At 36.6% G+C, this 26,510-nt stretch overlaps 1 pseudogene; it reads right to left on the reverse strand.

Annotated features, from left to right (window-relative positions):
• Positions 1 to 1,594: 1,594 nt before the first annotated feature.
• On the reverse strand, positions 1,595 to 26,510 carry LOC106374639 (annotated as a pseudogene).

A 26,510-nucleotide genomic window follows, 5' to 3' on the forward strand; every position in this document is an offset into this window, starting at 1 on the left:
CTATTTATGTATTTTATTCAGTTTATGCTTATGAATTGCTTTCCTATGTCTGAGTAACTCACCTGTAGATTTAGGGTTCAAATAGGTTAAGAGGGATTAGCCCAAAATATAGAATTGCTAAGGTGATAAATATCTTTCAAAGAATTGTGGTTAATGCATGTGTTCTAGAGTACCTAACTAGAACCTTGTACTTAGGATTGTGGACAACTACGGCGGTAGGTTCTGCACCAGAACTAATTCATTTGAGCCAGTATTGCTAGAAACAAGCGGAAGCTGATTTAGACAATACTAGTGAACCTATCGATCAACTCGCTAACGCCTGCCTAAGAGAACATCGATCGATGTTCTTACCATAACATCGATCGACGTTCGATCCGTGTGAACAAGCGACAGTTGGATATCTTTACACTAGAAGTCGAGTTCTAGGATTGACACCTAAGTATTCTATACCTCTATAATCCCAACTACCTGAATAGAAACCCTAGATCTAATGATTTCCAATATCTGTTTACAAAACCTTAAACCAATCAACTGAAGAACTGCCTTGTTCGCCTTACAATTTATTGTTTTCATTATTTACCTAGCTTAATCACAAACGGTTTAGATCTATTGTGTGCCCTAGCTCCTTGACTAGCTCATTGTGGATTCGATCCCTAAGTACTACGATTGAACCTCTTATTTGAGAGAGTAAATCACTCCTTAGGATAATTTGAGTGATATCAACAATCTAGAGAATCCCGAGCACACACTGAAGCAAGTGATTTGAAGTGTCGAAATCTGGCCGCAGTTCCGTACTAAACCAGTGATGAAGAGCAAAGAAGAGGGGATAAGGCCGATAAACAACAGGGATGAGTCGAAGAAGATTAGGCGGAAAAAGGAGGTGTCGCGACTGACGTTCAGATGGCACCGGTGGTCATCGGAGCCGAAGGTACGGAGGAGACGGCAAGAGTAAGGATGTGGGCGAAAAAAAGAAAGGAAAAATTCTCTCACCTCTCTCTTATTCTATTCAAGATAGTGCATGTCGTTCATATTTTCTAAGTTGTTCTTTCCCATTAGGTATAAACCATTTCAACCAGTTAGATCCATTATATTTAGAATTATATGTTTGTGAAATTTTGAAAAAACATCATAAGTTGTAACCTTAACTTGTAGTGTAAACGTGAAACCACACGAACTTTGTAACTCTTTTACTAATAACAAACTAACATATTTGACGAACAACCATACACAATATTATTACTCAGCGAAACACTTGTTCGTTGTAGTGCAGCCAACAACTGCACAAAATTGCAACGAATTTGGCCACAAACTGGTTACCCACCTGTCAGTGGCTCGCTACTGGCTACATGATACAATACTCATTGTTTGTCTTGTTCATTCGTTTTGCTTATGTCAGTGGTAGCCACGACATGGCCATGGGAATAACCCCAGATGGTCCGTGGCTAATGCTTTACGTACAACCAAATTTCACATAATGATTTCGAAGTCATCTCAAACGACCGTTTCTAAATTATACTATTTTATAAATTGGATTAACAAGCAGTTCTGATTCGAGAAACACAAGTTCTTTTTTTTCCTTAATGATCTTCATTAATCCAATTAATTAGGTATAAACCTTGGCGAGAGAAAACAGAAAGGAAGTTTCGGCAACAAATACAACTAGTAAACCAAATAATTTATATAATGGGACTTATGGGTGTGGTCCGGGTGGATGATAAACTTCGCCTAGGTCTGCTTGTGGTGTGTATGTGCGGCTTTGTAGTGTTGGGAGAGGTACGTTGAGCATTTGATCGCAGGATATCTATACATTGAACACAACACAACATATTTTAAGACACTGAAACGGTAAAAGGTCGTAATGTAACAAGGTGAAGATGCTAAAGTCTTACTTGGGTGGCTTGTTTTCGGACTGGCAGGTAGGAAGACACTCTATTATACAGTCGTGGCTCGGTTTTAGGAAGAAAGGAAACTGCGATGAGAACACTTCGACTTTGATTAAATAAAAAGTGTTGTATAGTTTTCCGAATTCATTTACGAACATGTTCAATAAAAACTAGATTTTGAAGAAACAGTATCAATTAAATGCAGCATGTGACTGATTTGTTTTCCAATATTAACACAAGAGTCAAGAGACTTACTGAATATCGGTCCTGCCCATTCCCAAGTACCCAATGCAATGTCGATCTGTATGATACAAGAAAATGTGAAATTCATGACCAAAACGAAAACCTTAAGAAAATTATGCTAAAATAATATATTACTTGTAAAAGCCGTTACTCCAACGCTCCAACAAATTACCAAGATTCACAATATAGGCTCTGTAGAAGAAAAAAAAAAACATATAACAGTGGCAAAACTAAAACTAATATAATGGAATATAAAAAATGGTAACGGGAGTCAATGTAGCATGGACCCAATAAACAGAAGATATCTCATTATAATACCCTTTAATCGATGGTACGTATTTCCATTTTTGAGGCTTCAAGTCTTTATCCTTGCATATCTACAGTTAGATGTTGAGAAGTTTTCATAACTTGACCGGTGTCATCATCAGAAGTTATATGAGACTAGCAAAAACTTTACCCTACCCAGGGTCGGCCCTGACCTAAAGCCTGTAAAGCAAGGGCTTTAGGCGCCAGTGGTTATATAAAATTTAAAGGCGCCAAATAATTTTAGTTTTCTTTAGTGTATTGGTCTTTGGACCAAATTTTTTGCCTATAGGTAGTAAGTTTAAAAACTCACTTCTGTATTTTGACTTCTTTCCTTTTTCCTTCTTCCTTGTCTTTTGATAATGATAACAATAATTTTAGTATTATTCTTTTTCATCCGCGAGTTGATCTTAGTTTACTCTTTTTTAGTTTTAAACTATTGTTGTTTTTTTAATAACAACAATGTTTATAAAATATTTATGCCTTCATCTTTTATTGATTGATTATTGTTCTATCTTGTAAATTTTATCTTCTATAATTTTGTGCGATTATTATTTATAATTTGTTTTTCAAAATTTTAAAATATTTGACGGTAAAAAATTCTTAAAATCTAAACAAACATTAAATTATTATGAATTGGGTTCACCTTTCTCAATATTTTTCTAAACAAATCAATGAAATTTTTCAAGTTGAATAAATGATTGTTATCCAAATATATATATATATATATATATATATAAAATAGATATATCCCATCGTATATAGTAGTTCCAACTTTAGTTACTGCTTGCAAACCTCATAAAAAGAACTATGTTCAAGTATGAAGTATGTATCATACTCAACAAAATGAGTTATTAATGATATCAAAAGAATATGAAATGGATAAAAAATTATATTTTGCATGATTTTGATTCCATATTGAATATGCAAGAAAATTATAATGGGGGCAGATTTGTTTTGTTCGCTTTAGGCACCATTCGGATCCGGACCAGCACTCATTCGTACCTGAAGTCCCATCACATCATCAGTTGCTAAGAGAGACAACATTCCGAAATCACAATGTGCTCCACAAGCATATATTCCTTTTGAGGGATTAGACACCCCTGAAAGGGTAAAGAAAAAACGAAGATAATTGAAAAGGGTGAACGTAGAGAGCACTGACATACAAAGCTAATGTGATTAGAAAACGAATCACCTTCACAGTGAAACAATATCATATCTGCAATTGGATTTCGCAGCATATCAGGTGTATCAAAGTAATTCACATCCAAGTCCAGTGCCAAAGCCATTATTCTCGCAATAGACTTACAAACCCTCCTGATCATGCAGAACGGCTCATCAAAACGGTACCGTTTGAAAAAATTTCTCCATTAATGGTTCCACGTAGAATAATACAAGTCAACTTGTATACTTAATTAATTACAGAATCGTCATTTTTTTATTATTTATTGTGAATTGATTTTAAGATGTACATTCATAAATTTTGACATGATGTTAGATTTCGAAATATCAAATATGTACAAAAACTTAATTTATTTTCATTATTATTAATCTATTACACCCAACACACACATATATATATCCCAACTTAATACCCATATTTACAGAGAGGAAGAAATAAAAAATAGTGAAATAACATGTTTACTTAATTAAAAACTGAAGTAACTTAAAATTCTATAACGGTAAATGAAATCTATAACAATAAAGGAGACTTATCTTCTTCTTTATGCTGCCACATAATTCAGAGGCTAGAGCATTTTAGGACACATGGTTTCCTATTTTTTTATTTTCAAAAGTTGATTTCGTGATGGGCTTATTTGGGTCACATGTAAGATTTGTTAGGCCTTTGTGTAATTGGGTTAAACTTTATATGTGAAAAATTATGTATATTATTATTACACATTGTCGCACTAGATTGCTTCTTATTTCGTTATTAGGCTGTCGTTTGAGTGATCCAACATCTGTATCACATCCATATATACCTGGCCTAACAACTTTATATTGGCCCAATAACTTAGGCTGCTAAACAACATATTACCGTCACCGTTTTACTGATTACACCTCCTCTGCAAATTCGACTTCGGAACGTCTCAGGCTAGAATTCAATCAATGTAATTAAGAACCCCTTTTACATTACTTAATTCTTGATGCATTCACTTAAACCAATAAGAACGATTGGCTTCCACTACCACACATTCAATACCCCTTCTTCCTCCATGGTTACAGAAGAAATCTTCTCCTATAAATAAGACCTTCCACTACAAGAAAACAGCGGTATTCTAACGGACATTCCGACGGAAAATGAAATCCTCGGAATATCCCGAGAAATTCCGAGGAAGCACAAAATTGGGTTTCCTCGGAATTTCGTCGGAATATACCGACGGAATTCCGAGGAAATATCTATCCGTCGGAATATTCCGAGGAAATTCCGAGGGAAAATGGGTTCCTCGGAAAAAAACTGATGAATTCCGAGGAAATATTATAGCCGTTGGAGAGCCGTTGGGGGATTTTACAAAATTCCGAGGAAATTCCGACGAACTAGCCTTTTCCGTCGGAATTCCGTCGGAATTTCCTCGGTCTGTTGGCAGGATTTAAACTATAAATACAAGCACTCCTCTTCCTCTTCATTCACTCCATATGTTCATCCTCCCTCTTACTCTATTTACACACGAATTTGATTCATAAAAAATATGTCTTCTTCAAATTATTTTCGTTCTTGGATCGATCGACCTCATTTGGATCCGAACACGAGATTTCTTACGGAAGAATACCAACGAGGTATAACCGAATTCATGGGGTTAGTTCACCGACAACCGGAAGAAAAAACAGGTATGTTAAGATGTCCTTGCTCTAATTGTAAAAATAAAAAGGTTATTAAAGAGTGGGATGTTTGGACTCATCTATATTTGAGTGGGTTTACACGAAGTTACAAAATTTGGTATCATCATGGGGAAACTGATTATGAACATGGTAGTACTAGCGAACCTCAGCCAGCGGTTAGATTAGAAGAACCAATTAGAACAGATGTAGATTATGGTGTAGGTACTGAGCAGATGGTAAATGATCATTTTAGAGGGGAAGATTTACCCAATGCAGAAGCTAGGAGATTTTATGATATGTTGGATGCTGGAAAGCAACCATTGTACGAAGGTTGCAGAGATGGTCATTCAGCTTTATCATCTGCTACAAGATTGATGGGCATTAAAACAGATTATAATTTGGCTGAAGACTGTGTGGATGCGATTGCTGATTTTGTAAAAGGTATTCTACCCGAGGATAATGTAGCTCCTGGTTCATACTACGAGGTTCAGAAACTCGTAGCTGGTCTTGGTTTATCGTATCAGGTAATAGATGTATGCAGCGACAACTGCATGATTTATTGGAGGGCGGATGAACAGCGGGTTACATGCAAATTTTGTGGAAAGCCTCGTTATAAAGATACGAGTGGAAGAGTTCCAGTGCCATATAAAAGGATGTGGTATTTACCTTTGACGGAAAGGTTGCAGAGGTTGTATCTGTCTGAACGCACAGCGCAACCAATGAGATGGCATGCGGAGCACTCAACAGATGGTGAGATTAGACATCCTTCAGATGCAAAAGCGTGGAAGCATTTCCAATCAAAGTATCCCGACTTTGCGTATGAGAGAAGAAATGTCTACCTTGGATTATGTACTGATGGTTTCAGTCCGTTTGGCAAGAGTGGAAGACAGTATTCTCTATGGCCCGTCATTCTTACACCATACAACCTACCCCCAAACTTGTGCTTGCGACGAGAGTTTTTGTTTCTCTCGATTCTCATTCCCGGACCAGAGCATCCTAAGAGATCACTTGATGTGTTTCTTCAGCCACTAATATATGAGTTGCAACAACTATGGGCTCAAGGTGCTGAAACATACGATGTTTCGTGTAAAGAAAACTTTCAAATGCGGGCAGTACTAATGTGGACAATAAGTGATTTTCCAGCATATGATATGTTGTCTGGATGGACAACGCATGGAAGGCTATCATGTCCATATTGTCAAGATAACACTGATGCTTTCCAACTAAAACACGGAAGGAAAACGTGTTGGTTTGACTGTCACAGGAGATTCCTACCACCTGATCATCCATATCGTAGGAGTAGGAATTTGTTTACGAAGAACAAGAGGGTGTTTGACAGTCCACCTCCGGAAATTTGTGGGAAAGATTTGAAGATACAACTAAGAGATTTTGGTGCAGAAAGGACGCCAGACGTCGGTGGACATGAGCGTTTTCCGGTAGATGCTGTTGGAGAACTACATAACTGGCACAAAAAAAGTATTTTCTGGGATCTGCCATACTGGGAGGATCATCTGCTAAGGCATAATTTAGATGTCATGCATATTGAGAAGAACTTTTTTGACAATCTCATGAACACGATCCTTAATGTTCAAGGTAAAACAAATGATAATTTGAAGTCAAGACTGGATTTAGTCGATATATGTGCTCGTTCAGAACTTCATGTTGATGAGAATGGTAGGGCTCCTTTTCCCATATACCGACTTGATGCAGAGGGAAAAGATGCGTTCTTTGATTGGATTTCAAACGATGTGGAATTTCCAGACGGCTACGCATCAAATTTGCGTAACTGTATCGACAGAAAGGAAGGAAAGTTTATTGGCTTGAAAAGCCACGATTGCCATGTAATGATGCAGCGCCTCTTTCCGTTCGCCTTCAAGGAACTATTACCACGAAATGTTCATGAAGCAATTGCAGGGATAAGTGGTTTCTTCCGCGATTTATGCACGAGATCAGTGACTCTTGAAGGTATTGAAAATTTGAAGACTAACATAGCCGTGATTCAGGGCAACCTTGAGAAGATATTTCCTCCCTCATTTTTTGATGTTATGGAGCATCTTGTTATTCACCTGGCAAGAGAATTGGAACTTGGTGGTCCTGTGCAGTATAGATGGATGTATCTGTATGAGCGGTATATGTTCCATTTGAAAAAGATGGTGAAAAATTTAAGTAGGGTGGAAGGTTCTATAGTCGCACAGATGATCAATAAAGAAACTTCAAACTTTGCCGAGTACTACTTTCCAGCAGAAGTTCAGACCAAAAACAGAAGACCTGCTCGGCATGATGATAGAGGCGAACGGGCAACATATCATGTTACGGTTCCAGACATTTTCACAGACGTTGGACGACTTAGCGGAAAACCAAAGGACCGTCGACTTACTGAGCAGGAGCGCAGTCATTTGCAAACATATTTGCTCACCAACTGCGAAGACGTTCTTCAATATGAGAGGTAAATAAATGAGCTTACAAATTTTTATTTTAACAAGTTGAAATTTAAATCTTAATTAATTACATTATTGTCATCATATACAGGATTTTCATGGCAGAAAAGCGGTTCGAGTATAGATACGCCACAGAGGACGAACTAGAAGAAATGAAGCAGAAAGAATTTACTGGATGGATGTTTACTTATGTGAGTGCTTTGAACAAATTAAAATATATTTTATCACATATTTATACTAATTCACATTTATTGATATAACATATATATATGTGCTATTAATAGGTGTCTGCTGGTTTGGCCAGAGGTGAAACATTTGACGATTGGATACGTGAGATGGTCGTTTGACCAAACTTTGTTGTGAAGTCATATCCGAGATTTTGTACTCGAGGATATGCATTCACAACTCAGAAGAGGAGACGTTCGAGTACGACTTATGATGCTGGCGTTTGTTCTGCATCAGGAGATGATGTATACTACGGACACATACATGAGATTTTGGAAATCAAGTATTTGGGCATGGTTGGATTGCGCTGTACTGTTTTCTATTGTGATTGGCAAGACAACACTCCAGATCGAGGTGTGAGAACAGATGCATTTGGTGTTACATCAGTAAATTCGAGGCAAAAGCTGCAATATTATGATCCTTTCATTCTTGCTTCTCAGGCCGATCAGGTATTTAAATGTTAATTATTCAGAAGGATTCATCATCATGTGTATTAATTTATAATTTTTTTAAATGTTACAGGTTTGTTATATCAAGTACCCTCGGGTGAGGAACAGAGATGATCCATGGGTTACTGTTACAAGACTCAACCCGAGAGGCCGAGTTCAGGGAAGTTCTGAGCTGGAAGACCCACTACAACCAAGCACATCCGGCAACTTAAGTGCAGCAGAAGATTTAGCTGGAGTTGGCCTTGTAGTCGATTTAACCGACTTTGAGAGGAAGCCGTCGTTCACGTAGAGGATGAACCAGTGATTGGAGAGTTTCACCAAGATCCAAATTCAGATTCATCTGGTGATGATGACTCGGAAACAGACTACCATTGATTTTTTTGAGGGATGTGGTCGACCTGGTCCAAACTCAGGTGGTAGACGAAGTGTCTCAGCTTCAAACCGAGGATGACGCTTCGACGGCTTCGACCAACTTGTCCCGGTTTCGAATCCACGAAATCGTTGAATCCGTAAGTTCTTTTTTTTTTAAAAGTTCAATTCATTTATTTCTTGGTTTAAATTTGTAAATTTGGCTATTTTCTATTCAGTCGGTTCCAAAGAAGAAGGGACGTTTGGTCGGTTTGGGTCGTCGCACCCGGTCGGTTCCTCCTTCTTCTGCACCACCGCCCTTTGTTGATCCAGAAGTGCTTCCGGCTCAGTTGAAGGACAAAGATGATTGTATATCTTTGTTGGAGACCCAGATGGCGGCTCAACAGGCGGGCTATGAGGCACAGAGGAGGCTGAACCAGAAAATGATGGAGATGATGCAGAGGATGTACCCGAACGAGGTCTTCCCGGACGTGCTAGACTCATAGTTTTTTTTTTTTTCCAAAAACTCGGAATGTTTTATTTTTATTTGTGAAACTTTGAATATTAATTAATATGATTTCAATTTTAATTTTAATTTCATATTTTCGAATTTAAATTTCAGAAATTTTCTTTTTTTAAAAAAATTAATATTTTTTACATTCCGAGGAAATTAATTATATTTTTTACTCGATCGATCGATGCGTTTTTGGACATAAATCCATCAATCGATCTGTTTATAAAAAAACTTTCGGAATATACCGAGGGAAACCTTTCCTCGGAATATACCGAGGGAACGGTTCCTCGGTATATACCGAGGAACATTTCCCTCGGAATATTCCGAGGGACAGATCCCTCGGAATATTCCGAGGAATATGTCCCTCGGTATATTCCTATCGATCGATGTATATATGCCTAAAAACGCATCGATCGATGAACGTCCGAGGAAGTATCCCGACGAAGTTCTCCCTCGGTATATTCCGAGGACCTTTCCGACAAACTAGTGATCCTCGGAATTTCCTCAGAAGTTTGTTTCCTCGGAATTTCGTCGGAAAATTCCGAGGAATTTCCGAGGAAAGAAGAAATTCCGAGGAATTATTTCCGACGACTTGTTTCGTCGGTATGTCGTCGGAATAACGATATTCCGACGAAATTCCGACGATTTTTTTCCTCAGAATCCTTGCTGTTTTCTTGTAGTGTTCGATGGATCACATCACTCATCCTTACGATTAGAAAGTGTTGGGTTTCATCCAGGGATATTAAGGTGTCTTTGATATTGATAAGTTTTTTTCCTTCTTTTTATTAATTCATATTTCCCAACTATGATTTATTGATTCTTTGTGTTTGATTTGATTCTCTAGCTTGCATTGATCACAGAGGTACACCAGAACCTCCTGCAAGGACTTTCACAATCAAGAAAGATGGATAAGCCAACTAAAGTGTCTATATGATTCAAGGATCTTAAAGTCTGTTCATGAGGCTTGTTACCACACATCCCTAACAGTCTAATACTTTGAACGGTGGGGTGCTGCACATTGTGTCCGTCGAGGACCAGAAGAAGAATGTTTGGCTATGGAGGTATGTTTCAGCATCTAAAAACTAAATGATTTATCTTTCACGGCTCTCTCACTTCGGAAGCTCCAAATCTCTCTTTCTCTCTCTGATATTAATCAGACATTTTTTGGGTTATCATTTTTTGGGTTATTATCTTATCAAGATTCTTCATTTCTGTTTCAAATCTATCTATCATTTTCAAGGTTGTACTTAGCAGTGATGCACGGGGACGGCATATCATTGACGTCTCGCGTACCAGCGGCGTTTCAGGGACGGGGACGGCTCGGGGACGGTGTGGGAACGTTTCCGAAACGTTTCAGAGAGGCTGGGGACGGCAAAGGTTTGTGGGGACGGCATGGTTAGGTTTTGGAAACGTTTCCGGAACGTTTAGGATGTATAGTCGGCATAATTTTGTAAAAGTTTGATTATTTACTTTTGCATACTCTTTTTATTTGGATAACAATTGAAAAAAAAAGGAAACACGTTTTGTATAAAACAATTAGGGTTATAAACTTTTAATCCATCTTCTCTTAGTCTTAATCAAGCTCTTATTCTTCATCTTTCTCACATCTAAGAAAAACACACTAAGCATATCATAAACTCTGGTTTTGGTTTTTCAATGCTCACGTAAAAGAAAGTCTTAGACAATATTAATATTAGATAGTATTTGGTTTGTTTCATGTACGTAATGTACGTATGTGTATACACATTTATATATATATATATATATATACATATATATATATATATATATATATATATATATAGACGTACCCATGCCGTACCCGTATCTATAAATTTTAGATTTAGCCGTTTCCCGTCCCCGCCCCCGTCCCCGTATCTGTCACCGTATCCGTCCCGGTGCAACATAGTTACTTAGTCTCGAGGAGTTAATAGTCTGGTTGAATTTGCTTTATTCTTCCTGCTATTGAGTAGTACCAAATAATAAGATTTTTTTTTTATTTTGTTGTTTTAATTTCTCTGTGAATGTGACACTGTAAATGTCTTCATTTGGTATCAAGATTGGTGAGAGAATGCTTATACGAGCTTCTTGTGGAAGTGACCAAAGCCAACACTCCTAGGATACAGAAATGTTATAATCTCTACACACTCAGTCAGACTGATATTGGACTCTCCCCAAACACCTTTGATGTATCAAATTAGCTAGCTGTCAAATGAATCTCAGCCAATTGTTTCTTAAATAGGGTGCACATTCGGATGCAAGGGAAGTTGAATTAACAATCAATGGAATTGGCCAAAGAGATGGAAACCCTCGGTAGAAGAGGTTAGATCAGAAGAAGTTTAATACTAAGTATAGCATTCAAGACTTGAGATTTCTTTGAGAAACAGTGTATGCAAACATAGATGCAAACAACAATGAACCAATCACATATGACGACCTAAACTAAGGATTGGCCATATTTCTACTCAGCTCTTTTCTTCTTTACCATCATATATATATAAGCAAGAGTCTGAAACCTTTGCTTTTGACCAGAACGTTTGTGCAAATACATTCCGATAGAGAATTATAAGATTCACTGAATAAATATGGAATAGGAGATGATGCAACAATCAAGATGTTCCCTCAGACGACGATTCACATAACGTAAGCAAAAATGATTTATCATCTCATCTCTGGCTGCCGTTTTTAACAGTGTCTTCCCTATTTAAGAGTTCCTCTCGCGGCAGTGCGTCACTTTGATTGAAGACATATCATCCATTTTTAACGTATTGTTGTCATATTATTTGCAGACAGAAGAAAACAACATGATTAGAATCAAGTTTCATGTTAATCTGTGATATAAAAATCATTGACCGATTATGATATCACTGGAAGAAACATGTCTAACAAGTGATATAAAAATCATTGACTGATTATGATATCACTGGAAGAAACATGTCTACCAATAAAAACCTTTTTAGATAATGTTTCAAAACATAATGTTGATTATTCGGAGTAAGAGGACAATGAATTAAGAGATATTTAAGATTTGGTTTTAGGTTTAGGTATAATGCAAATTGTTATTGAACAAAATAGTTGGTAATAATATAAACAAAAATTAACATTTAATATATATATATATATATATTTTTTTTTTGTAAGTGATGAATGTTGATAATACTATCAGAAAAGCTGTTAACTGATTATAAAACTTGATTAAATATTTGGAATAGAATGTGGTCATTTATCTTAGTAACATTATGAGTTGAAACTATAATATTTGAAATATGGTTACTATTGTATGTGATACTTCTTCAGATTCTTTTGTTATATGTGATACTTCTTCAGATTCTTTTGTGACGTTGTAAAATTCAGAATTCTCGAATATTATTACAGATAGAAAGAAGATCAGTCACAGAGCTTAATATAGTATTTAGTAAACATAAAATACAGTTAAAGTATTGATCAGAATTATATAAATGATTGTTTGCGATATTTGTAATACCATATTTTCATACTAAACAACTAAATTTATAAAGATTATTCGAACTTTGTTAACAAATTTCCAATCTCGGATTACAACTTAGGTGTTGTCAAAGAAAGAAGATTACAACTTAGACATAAAAGGTTAATGGTTATGAATTTTGGACAAATGTTGTGAAAATAACAATGTCATGCCTACAATAACAATGTCAAAAATAACAATTTCATGCCTACAATCTACGGTACGCAAATTTGCAATTACATCAATTGCAAAAGTATCATGTTAAATACTGGTTCCAACCAAACATTCACAACCCGATAAAATTTAGAAACTAACTTCAAAAATATAGTTGCTTAATTAAAACATAAGAATCCTGAACAAATTTTAAATAATAGTTATTTTATTAATAAGATGCAAAGTCAATATAAAGAACATATATTATGATGCTCTCTTACAAATCCACACAAAATATAAAATATTATAGATAATTTTGATAAAAATTAACTAAGAAATAGTTTCTATAAAAATTAACGAAGAAATATTATAGATTCCAACTAAATTAACATTGTTACGACTATCGGCTTTTTATTCTACTTTTATTGAATCGATTAATCACAACTACTTATGCTATTCCACTTTGAACTAAACAACTTCAAAACAAATTAATACACTACGATCGATAAATACTATCAAATGGATCGTAAAAAAAATCATTCTCTTTCAACATATTTTTATCTTCATATTTTTTAACATATTTTCTTTACTAAGACCTGAAATTGAATTGTAAATTCATTTAAAAATAAAATATATGAATCCGGTGCGTAGCGCCGGAATACACTAGTTATACTTTATAAGGGAGAGAGATGTCACATTCATTGGATAAATAATAGCCAACCTAATATTTATCATTGAGAATATTAACCAAAATATTCACCTACTATTTACATATATAAAGAAAAGAAACATACATGAGATTTACAATGCTTTTTGATAATATTTCTCCATGGTCTCCCACCATCTAGGTAAAACATCTACCAAAAACTTTAGAGTTCAAAGACTAAAAGCATCAAAATAACAAACAAATATACGACAAAAACTAACCAGGGTTAGGCCAAATGTTGGGGCTATATAATGTCTTATCATGATGGGGACCTTTCTTGGGGCCTTCAGTTCCAATGGTAAAACCTTCTTTGTAATCCCCTAAAACCCATGAAGGTATAAAAAGAGAGAAACTTCAACAATAATTTTAGACAAAGCAAGAGAAAGCTGATCGGACAAACCTTGCATTTGAATTTTCACTACAAAAAAACACATGCTTAACTACGAAAATTAACGAGGAAAAACAATCCTCGTAAATTTGCGTCGAGTTTACGACGAATTTACGTGAAAAACTAAAGTCATCGTTATTTCCTCGTAACGTAACGACAAAACTGTTTCGTCGTAAAGTAGATGTAATTTTACGAGTATTTTACGAGGAAAAACTATTTCCTCGTAAATACGACGTAAACTTTGCGTGGTATTTACGAGGTAATAGTTTATGTGTATTTAGCGAGGAAATTTTTGAATCCACCAACTTTATAGGTGTTACACGTTTTTTTTGCCCACCTAATTAATTTTCGTCGTAAATTCATAGCAAAATTACAACTACCAGATTCGAATTTTCCTATAAATATGGATGTTTGAACATCATTTTAAACACACCAACAACAAAAAACGTGAAAGAAAAAAAATGGCTGGCTCCGGGACTATTTACGAGTTGCGGAAGTGGATGTATATGCATAGAGATGCTAACGGGAGAGTGACGAAAGAATACCTTGCGGGTCTGGAGACATTTATGCATCAAGCAGATTCAACACCGCTCGCCCAAGAAAGTGGTAAGATGTTCTGTCCTTGTCGGAAATGCAACAATTCGAAACTGGAAATCGTGAAAATGTTTGGAAGCATTTAATAAATAGAGGTTTCACGGCAAATTACTATATCTGGTTTCAACATGGAGAAGGTTTTAATTATGATCAGAATGAAGCAAGTAGTAGTAATAGCAATTTTCAGGAAAAAGAACCGGTTGATCATCATTTGCATAATGAACATAGTTACCATCAGGAGGAGATGGTAGATTATGATAGGGTTCATGATATGGTAGCTGATGCATTCGTAGCTCATGATGAAGATGAAGAACCTAATATAGATGCAAAAAAGTTTTACGAAATGTTAAACGCGGCGAATCAACCACTTTACAGTGGTTGTAGAGAAGGTCTCTCTAAATTGTCGTTAGCTGCTAGAATGATGAATATTAAAACTGATCACAATCTACCTGAAAGTTGCATGAACGAATGGGCGGACTTGTTTAAAGAGTACTTGCCGGAAGACAATGTGTCTGCTGATTCTTATTATGAGATTTAGAAACTGGTTTATAGTCTTGGGTTGCCTTCGGAGATGATAGATGTTTGCATCGACAACTGCATGATCTATTGGGGAGATGATGAGAAGCTAGAAGAATGTCGATTCTGCAAGAAGCCACGATTCAAGCCGCAAGGACGGGGACGTAATAGGGTACCGTACCAAAGGATGTGGTACCTACCAATTACAGATAGATTGAAAAGATTGTATCAATCAGAGCAGACTGCTGGAAAGATGAGATGGCATGCCGAGCATACTCAGACGGATGGTGAGATGACTCATCCATCAGATGCAAGAGCCTGGAAACATTTCAACAAAGTACATCCAGATTTCGCTAGCAATATCCGGAATGTGTATCTCGGATTATGCACAGATGGATTTAGTCCGTTCGGAATGTCAGGGAGACAATATTCATTGTGGCCAGTCTTTCTTACTCCATACAACCTGCCACCGGAGATGTGCATGCAACGGGAGTTACTATTCTTGACCATATTAATACCTGGTCCGAACCATCCAAAAAGGTCCGTGGATGTTTTCCTACAACCACTGATAAAAGAGTTGAAGGATTTGTGGTCAACAGGGGTGAGGACGTATGACTGTTCAACGAAGACGAATTTTACGATGCGAGCGATGCTTTTGTGGACCATAAGTGATTTTCCTGCCTATGGGATGTTGTCTGGATGGACTACACATGGGAGATTAGCTTGTCCATATTGTAATGGAACGACAGATGCGTTTCAACTGAAGAATGGTAGGAAGACAAGTTGGTTTGATTGTCACCGTCGATTTCTTCCCATTGGCCATCCTTACCGAAGAAACAAGAATTTGTTTAGGCACAAAAGGGTTGTGAGAGACACTCCTCCATATCTAACTGGAGAACAAATTGAAGCGCAAATCGACTACTACGGAGCTAACGAAACAGTTCGTTGGGGTGGTAATTGGCATGTCCCTCGTAATATGCCAGATTCTTACGGTGTTCATCACAACTGGCACAAGAAGAGTATATTTTGGGAGTTGCCATATTGGAAGGATCTTCTTCTGCGCCACAACCTCGATGTGATGCATATAGAGAAGAATTTCTTTGAGAACATCATGAATACAATATTGAATGTCCCAGGGAAGACAAAAGACAACATAAAATCGAGGTTGGACTTGCCGGATATTTGCTCAAGAAGCGAGTTACATATTAAAAGCAATGGACAAGTTCCCGTTCCGATATTCAGATTATCTTCAGAAAAAAAGTCGGTGTTGTTCAACTGGGTGGCATCAGAAGTGAAGTTCCCCGATGGGTATGTTTCGAATCTCTCTAGATGTGTTGAAAAGGGTCAAAAGTTCTCCGGGATGAAGAGTCATGATTGTCATGTATTTATGCAACGACTACTGCCCTTTGCATTTGCGGAGCTACTTCCAACAAACGTACATGAAGCACTTGCAGGTACGTAGTGTATTATATCACAATAATTTACAAAATAATATATGACTAACAATGTGTTTAATTTTTTTTTGAATATAAAAGGCATTGGAGCATTTTTCAGGGATCTGAGCACACGCACTCTTAAAGAAGAAGTTGTGGAACAGCTTCAGGAGAACATTCTCATCTTATTGTGCAACTTGGACAAGATATTTCCTCCCGGATTTTTTGACGTCATGGAGCATCTAGCTGTCCACCTCCCATATGAGGCATTGCTTCGTGGACCTGTACATTACGGATGGATGTATCAGTATGAGCGAGCCATGAAATATTTGAAGGGAAAAGCAAAGAACCTCGCCAAAGTTGAAGGTTCTATAATTGCTGGAAGTTTGACGGAAGAAGTTTCTCACTTCACATCGTACTACTTGATGATATCCTTCTCATTGATCCGCATAATCACGAGTACGAAGATCTTACCGATGATGCCACAGACGAAGCTGTTGAAGACGAGTTTAATGAAAATGATGATGTTTCTAGTGATGACGAGAATGTCGATGTATCCGATTGATGTATTTGTTTTATGAATAAGATGAGGGAGTTTGTTTTATGAATAAGATAATGTGGGGTTTATTTTATGAATAAGGTAATGTGGGAGTTTGTTTTATGAATAAGCAAATGTGGGAATTGTGGTTTGGAATGGAAATAAAGATGGGGTTTGAAATATATGAAGTAGAAAATAAGGAATATGGGGTTTGGGGTTTCGGGTTTCGGGTTTTGGATTCTAGGGATTTAAACATAACACTCGTTAATTCCACGTAAGCTTAAATCGTCGTAAAGTCCTCGTATTCCAACGTGTAAATAACGACGAAGGATTCGTTAATTCCACGTAGGACTAAATCGTCGTAAATACCCCGTAGGATGAATTCGTCGTAAAAACCACGTAGGATGAAATCGTCGTAAATATAACGTAATACAACGAGGAAATAACGACGAAACCTAAAAATAAATATGGGGTTTGGAATATATGAAGTAGAAAATAAGGAATATGGGGTTTGGGGTTTCGGGTTTCGGGTTTGGGGTTTGGGGTTTCGGGTTTTGGGGTTCCGGGTTTTGGATTTCGGGTTTCGGGTTTTTGGTTTCGGGTTTGGGGTTTCGGGTTTAGGTGTTCGGGGTTTGGGGTTTCGGGTTTTGGATTTCGGGTTTCGGGTTTCGGGTTTCGGGTTTCGGGTTCAGGGGATTTAACCATAACACTCGTTAAAAATAACGACGAAACTTAAAATTAAATATGGGGTTTGGAATATATGAAGTAGAAAATTAAAGATGGGGGTTTGGGTTTCGGGTTTCGGGTTTGGGGGTTGGGGTTCGGGGTTTCGGGTATGGGGTTTCGGGTTTTGGTTTCGGGTTTCAGGTTTCGGGTTTCGGATTCTAGGGATTTAAACATAACACTCGTTAATTCCACGTAAGCACAAATCGTCGTAAAGTCCTCGTAGGATGAAATCGTCGTAACTACCACGTAAAATGATTTAAACAAAACACTCTTTAATTCCACGTACGCAGAAATCATCGTAAACACCACGTAAACGGATTTATACATAAACCCGTTAATTCCACGTAAGTACAAATCGTCGTAAATATCTCGTAGTGTACAAACTTGAAAAAAAAAGGAAAAGGAGAGAAATGCCAGATTAACATGTGGCAAGACTTCCAGCAATTATAATACGTAAGTCTCGCCCACATGAATTCTAATATCTTCTCCTTTTCCTATTTTTTTCAAATATTTATAATTTGAATAGGATTTTTTTGAGGATTGTGATTTGAGATAAGGTGTGATTTGGGAGTTTGTGTGTGGTTTGAGAGTGAGAGTTGTGGGTATATTTATAGGAAAGCAAGCCTCGTTAATTCCTCGTAAGGTAAATCGTTGTTAATACCTCGTATAAAAAAACACGGGCCTTTGTGATTCCTCGCAATTTCCTCGTAAAAAAAAAGACGGGCCTTTGTAACTGCTCGCTATTTCGTCGTAAACTTACGAGGAATTTGCGACGATATGTAATCTTATATATACACCCGAGCGCTCACTCTTTCTTTCCTCTCTACTTCCTCTCTACTTCCTCTCCATTTCGTAGCAATGGTTAGCCTCTCTGATTCCTCTCTAATTTGGTTAGTTTATGATAGATTAGGTGGTTAGTATAGGGGATTTAGATAGGTTTGCGGATTTTATGTTGTTTAGTGTTGATTATGTGGATAATGTTGGGAAATATATTGTTGATGTTAATTTTAAAAATTTCATTTTTTTTCCAGGTTCGAAAAGGAAGACTTACTGCCCATTACAGAGAGATCTTCGGTGAGCCGGGTAGTCGTTTAGACCCGGCCTCTTCTTCCGCTCCCAGTTCTTCGGGCCAGGAGACTGTCCCCGAGACTCAGTACACTCAGAGAGTCTCTGGGTCTACTTCTTCTACTGCACCATCGGCTCCTCATGTGCCTCCTCCGATGCCTCCTCCTGTGCCTCCTCCGATGGCACCTCCGATGGCCGCCGATATTCATCCTGATTTGATGGTGCCTCCGAGTGCTCCTTACTCGCAGTACACTGTAGAGGACATTCTCAGTCTGCCAGGCAGAGAAGGTTTACCAGTCATCGACCCAGACCGACCGGACGGAACTTTGTGGTATGTTGCATTAATTTTTTTTTAATTCGTTTAAATTTCTTTTATAACATTAAAAAATAATTTATATTTTAAATTTGTATTTTCCAGGTGGGGGGTTGACGGATGTCTTGCATCGGACGTAACCGACACGATCAAGGGTTACTTCTCCATGCCACATCCAAACTGGAGTAAGACGCCTCACTACGTCAGAAAGACGTGGTTCAAAATTTACGCTGTAAGTTTCTATTAATTAATTATATATACTTTAATTTTTTCATGATTTATATATATACTTTCTAAAAAACTAATTGTTAATTTATTTTTCCAACAGCAAAAATATACTTGGACCTTGGGGATCACTGAGAGGGTGAGGCAGAAGTTTAACGCGAAGGCGAAAGTTCGCTTGTTGGACACGGTCTCCAACTGGAAGGGTGACTGGATCGTGAAGGGGTATGAGCGTGGCAAACCCGCTGAGCTCACCACGGATGTGTGGGATGGCCTCATCCGTTATTGGCGCCTTCCTGATTCCATTAGAATCGCCCAGGCTTGCTCTAACTCCCGTAACACGGTCGATGAGCACGGGAACGGGCCGATGCTTCACACTATGGGCCAAAAACCCCACGCCGGTGTCCGTTTGGAAATGGTAATTAAATATTTTATTAAATAATTTTTTTAATATATATATTAATTTATTCTAACTTTCTTAACTGTTTTTTAGGCCAAAGAGACGGGACATCTCCCTTCTCTTATGGAACTTTACGAGAGGACCCACAAGAACAAGGCGAGCGTATTTGTAGATGGCAAGTCCGAGCAAATCTACAACGACGTAGTTGCTCGGGTTGAAGACCGCCAGACTCAGCTGACCCAGCAGTCTACCGACGGATTACCCGTCACCTTATCCACACTTGACGTGGATAAGATTTACGAGGAGGTAAATTTTCAAAAAAATTAATTTTTTATTATTCATTTAATTTAACTTTAAATTTTTACTTACAATATTTATTTTTTGTTTTTAAGGTTGTCCCTAAAAAAAAGGGACGGACGTTGGGTATTGGTTCCGTCAACGATGTTCCGAGAGCGACATCGTCTTATGGTCAGCGACGGGATGATGAAGTCACTGAGCTGCGTAGAGAGTCCGCTCAGCTGCGTAACGAGTTGACCGCGACAAAATCTCGTATGGGTGGAGTCGAGGGTTTCTTGGACGTTATTGCGGCCACAAATCCGGAATGGGAATCCATGTTGAGGAACATGCGACAACAACATCCCATTCAAGGCGAGTCATCCGACGTACATAACGAGGCGGATGTTACGAGGAGGAGTGATGAATTCTACCGGGCGATGAACGACCCTTAGTTTTTTTTTTGGTTGTTGTATTATATAAATTCAAAACTTATTTATATATAAAATATTTTCATTTTGATTTATTTTTATTTTAAATTTTAATTTATTATTAAATTAAATAATTTTAATTATTTTTTAATTATATTTTTAAATTCTGTAAAAATAATAAAAACGAAGTAAATTCGTAGCTAATGTACGACCTCTTTACGTGGAAACCTTACGAGGAAATGACGAGAAACAATTAACGACTATTTTACGAGGAAACATTTGCGAGGAAATAACGAGGAAAAGTTTACGAGTATTTTACGAGGAAATCGTTTCGTGGTTGTTACGTGTATTTTGCGAGGAAACACTTTCAAGGTATTTACGTGTAGGTTATGAGGAACTCATTTCGAGGTATTTACGAGGAATTGTAGCGACGTCTTTGCGTGGAATATTGACGTGGTCTTTACGACGAATCGCCCTACTTCGTCTTTACGACGAAATATATTCCTCGCTAAGTTACGACGAATTAGCGAGGAAATATGTGTTACGACGGACGAGTAACGAGCAAACGCGCTTCCTCGCTATTTCGTCGTAAAGCCTCTTTTACGACGAAATAACGAGGAAAACCGCCCTCGTTAAGGTGATGTTTTCTTGTAGTGTTTAGGATCTAAGTGTTGATCACATATTGGTGCATAGCCTCGAAACTTTTCGTTTCCAAGACCTTCATCTTCTCTTCCAAAGGAAGGGTGAAGAACTTCTTGCTCTGCTCGAAAGCGTGGTCGTTCAATTCCTCTCTTATACCATGATTTATGACAGAAAAATCCACTATCCGAACATGCCTTGAGAAATATCACCCACAAAAAAACCCACAATGTATCAATGTTTCGACATAAGTTATAATGATCGGAATGTAAAACATATTCGAGGAAAAAAAATACTTGTATTAGTGATGAGCCTAACTCACACCCAAAAGCTAGATCAAGAGTGGAAGATTGCCCATACATATATATATTACCCAAAGATCATTATATTGATCGATGTGGGTCTTTATTAGCCCCTCTCGGGATGTGGGTGAGAAACGGTCCAATGGAAACAACCCAAGCGCAACATCTCAGAAATACCAGAGCAAGATGGACCATTTTTACAGGCTACATAAGCATGAAACTGTTATATGGGAAATCATCTGTTGGGCTTAACCATGGACTCTGATACCATATTAGTGATGGACCTAACTTACACCCAAAAGCTAGCTCAAGAGTTGAGGATTACCAATACACATATATATTACCCAAAGATCATTATATTGATCGATGTGGGACTTTAATAACCTGCTTAAGCAAAACAGATGATTGATGAAGATCAGAGCTTGCTAGATCTATGTAAGTAATGGTTGAAACTTCGATGATCAAAGCCTCTTCCTGATTTTTATTCTCCATCCCTTTTCACTCTCTCTGTTGACTTTTTAAGGAAAAGATGAAGACAGACTTTCCCAATTTGCTTTTCCCCTGTTGCCACAGCCATATGTATATATACATAAATCATTTTCAAAGTTGCATGTGCTCCATATTATTATTACACATTTTCGCACTAGATTTCTTCTTATTTCGTTATTAAGCTGTCGTTTGAGTGATCCAACATCTGTTTCACATCCATATATACCTGGCCTAACAACTTTATATTGGCCCAATAACTTAGGCTGCCAAACAACATATTACCGTCACCGTTTTACTGATTACACCTCCTCTGCAAATTCGACTTCGTAACGTCTCAGGCTAGAATTCAATCAATGTAATTAAGGACCCTTTGTACATTACTTAATTCTTGATGCATTCGCTTAAACCAAGAAGAACGATTGGCTTCCACTACCACGCATTCAATACCCCTTCTTCCTCCATGGTTACAGAAGAAATATTCTCCTATAAATAAGACCTTCGATGGATCACATCACTCATCCCTACAATTAGAAAGTGTTGGGTTTCATCCAGGGATATTAACGTGTCTTTGATATTGATAAATTTTTTTTCCTTCTTTTTATTAATTCATATTTCCAAACTATGATTTATTGATTCTATGTGTTTGATTTAATTCGCTAGCTTCAATTGATCACAGAGGTACACCAGAACCTCCTGCAAGGACTTTCACAATCAAGAAAGATGGATAAGCCAACTAAAGTGTCTATATGATTCAAGGATCTTAAAGTCTGTTCATGAGGCCTGTTACCACACATCCCTAACAGTCTAATACTTTGAACGGTGGGGTGCTGCACATTGTGTCCGTCGAGGACCAGAAGAAGAATGTTTGGCTATAGTGGTATGTTTCAGCATCTAAAAACTAAATGTTTATCTTTCACGGCTCTCTCACTTTGGAAGCTCCAAATCTCTTTTTCTCTCTCTGATATTAATCAGACATTTTTTGGGTTATCATCTTATCAAGATTCTTGATTTCTGTTTCAAATCTATCTATCATTTTCAAGGTTGTACTTAGTCTCGAGGTGTTAATAGTCTGGTTGAATTTTCTTTATTCTTCCTGCTATTGAGTAGTACCAAATGATAAGATTTTTTTATTTTGTTGTTTTAATTTCTCTGTGAATGTGACACTATAAATCTCGTCATTTGGTATCAAGGTTGTTGAGAAAATGCTTATACGAGCTTCTTGTGGCAGTGACCAAAGCCAAACACTCTTGGGATACAAAAATGTTATAATCTCTACACACTCAGTCAGACTGATATTGGACTCTCCCCTAACACCTTTGATGTATCAGATTAGCTAGCTGTCAAATAAATCTCAGCCAATTGTTTCTTAAATAGGGTGCACATTCGGATGCAAGGCAAGTTGAATTAACAATCAATGGAATTGGCCAAAGAGCTGGAAACCCTTGGGATAAGAGGTTAGATCAGAAGAAGTTTAATACTAAGTATAGCATTCAAGACTTGAGATTTCTTTGAGAAACAGTGTATGCAAACATAGATGCAAACAACAATGAACCAATCACATATGACGACCTAAACTAAGGATTGGCCATATTTCTACTCAGCTCTTTTCTTCTTTACCATCATATATATATAAGCAAGAGTCTGAAACCTTTGCTTTTGACCAGAACGTTTGTGCAAATACATTCCGATAGAGAATTATAAGATTCACTGAATAAATATGGAATGGGAGATGATGCAACAATCAAGATGTTCCCTCAGACGACGATTCACATAACGTAAGCAAAAATGATTTATCATCTCATCTCTGGCTGCCGTTTTTAACAGTGTCTTCCCTATTTGAGAGTTCCTCTCGCGGCAGTGCGTCACTTTGATTGAAGACATATCATCCATTTTAACGTATTGTTGTCATATTATTTGTAGACAGAAGAAAACAACATGATTAGAATCAAATTTCATGTTAATCTGTGATACAAAAATCATTGATTGATTATGATATCACTGGAAGAAACATGTCTAACAATAAACACCTTTTTAGATAATGTTTCAAAACATAATGTTGATTATTAGGAGTAAGAGGACAAGGAATTAAGAGATATCTAAGATTTGGTTTTAGGTTTAGGTATAATGCAAATTGTTATTGAACAAAATAGTTGGAAATAATATAAACAAAAATTAACATTATATATATATTTTGTAGCTTGATTCAAGTTAAGAGATGAATGTTGATAATACTATCAGAAAAGCAGTTAACTGATTATAAAACTTGATCAAATATTTGGAATAGAATGTGGTCATTTATTTTAGTAACATTATGAGTTGAAACTATTATATTTGAAATATGGTTACTATTGTATGTGATACTTCTTCTGATTCTTTTGTTATATGTGATACTTCTTCAGATTCTTTTGTGATATTGTAAAATTCAGAATTCTCGAATATTATTACAGATAGAAAGAAGATCAGTCACATAGCTTAATATAGTATTTAGTAAACATAAAATGCAATTAAAGTATTGATCAGAATTATATAAATGAATTTTGAGATATTTTAATACCATATTTTCGTACAAAAAAACTAAATTTATAAAGATTATTCGAACTTTGTTAACAAATACCAATCTCGGATTACAACTTAGGTGTTGTCAAAGAAAGAAGATTACAACTTAGACATAAAAGGTTAATGGTTATGAATTTTGGACAAATGTTGTGAAAATAACAATGTCATGCCTACAATAACAATGTCAAAAATAACAATTTCGTGCCTACAATCTCTGGTATGCAAATTTGCATTTACATCAATCGCAAAAGCATCATGTTAAATACTGGTCCCAACCAAACATTCACAACCCGATAAAATTTAGAAACTAACTTCAAAAATATAGTTTCTTAATTAAAACATAAGAATCCTGAACAAATTTTAAATAATAGTTATTTTATTAATAAGATGCAAAGTCAATATAAAGAACATATATTATGATGCTCTCTTACAAATCCACACAAAATATAAAATATTATAGATAATCTTGATAAAAATTAAGGAAGAAATAGTTTCCATAAAAATTAACGAAGAAATATTATAGATTCCAACTAAATTAACTTTGTTATGACTATCGGCTTTTTATTCTACTTTTATTGAATCGACTAATCACAACTACTTATGCTATTCTACTTTGAACTAAACAACTTCAAAACAAATTAATACACTACGATCAATAACTACTATCAAATGGATCGTAAAAAAAATCATTCTCTTTCAACATATTTTCATCTTCATATTTTTTAACATATTTTCTTTACTAAGACCTGAAATTGAATTGTAAATTCATTTAAAAATAAAATATATGAACCCGGTGCGTAGCGCCGGAATACCACTAGTTATACTTTATAAGGGAGAGAGATGTCACATTCATTGGATAAATAATAGCCAACCTAATATTTATCATTGGGAATATTAACCAAAAAATTCACCTACTATTTATATATCTAAAGAAAAGAAACATACATGAGACTTTCAATGCTTTTTGATAATATTTCTCCATGCTCTCCCGACATCCAGGGAAAACATCTACCAAAAACTTTAGAGTTCAAAGACTAAAAGCATCAAAATAACAAACAAATATACGACAAAAACTAACCAGGGTTAGGCCAAATGTTGGGGCTATATAATGTCTTATCATGATGGGGACCTTTCTAGAAGCCTTCAGTTCCAATGGTAAAACCCTCTTTGTAATCCCCTAAAATCCATGAAGGTACAAAAAGAGTGAGAAACTTCAACAATAATTTTAGACAAAGCAAGTGAAAGCTGATCGGACAAACCTTGCACTTGATTTTTAGGATCTAAGAGTTGATCACATATTGGTACGTAGCCTCGAAACTTCTCGTTTCCAAGACCTTCATCTTCTGTTCCAAAGGAAGGGTGAATAACTTCTTGCTCTGCTCGAAAGCCTGGTCGTTCAATTCCTCTCTTATACCATGATTTATGACATAGAAAAATCCACTATCCGAACATGCCTTGGGCAATATCACCCACAAAAAAAAATCACCCACAACGTATTAATGTTTCGACATAAATTATAATGATCGGAATGTAAAACATATTCGAGGAAAAAAACAAAATACTTGTATTAGTGATGGATCTAACTCACACCCAAAAGCTAGCTCAAGAGTGGAAGATATATTACCCAAAGATCATTATATTGATCGATGTGGGTCTTTAATAGCCCCTCTCGAGATGTGGGTAGGAAACGGTCCAATGGAAACAACCCAAGCCCAACATCTCAGATATACCACAGCAAGATGGACCATTTTTACAGGCTACATAAGCAGGAAACTGTTTATATGAGAAATCATATGTTGGGCTTAACCATGGACTCTGATACCATATTCTGATACCATATTAGTGATGGACCTAACTCACACGCAAAAGCTAACTCAAGAGTTGAGAATTGCCAATACACGTATATATTGCCCAAAGATCATTATATTGATTGATGTGGGACTTTAATAACCTGCTTAAGGAAAACAGCTAATTGATGAAGATCAGAATTTGCTAGATCTATGCAAGTAAGGGTTGAAACTTCGATGATCGAAGCCTCTTCCTGATTTTTATTCTCCAT

Source organism: Brassica napus, chromosome C1, assembly GCF_020379485.1.
Source record: "Brassica napus cultivar Da-Ae chromosome C1, Da-Ae, whole genome shotgun sequence".
In the NCBI taxonomy this organism is placed as follows: domain Eukaryota; kingdom Viridiplantae; phylum Streptophyta; class Magnoliopsida; order Brassicales; family Brassicaceae; genus Brassica; species Brassica napus.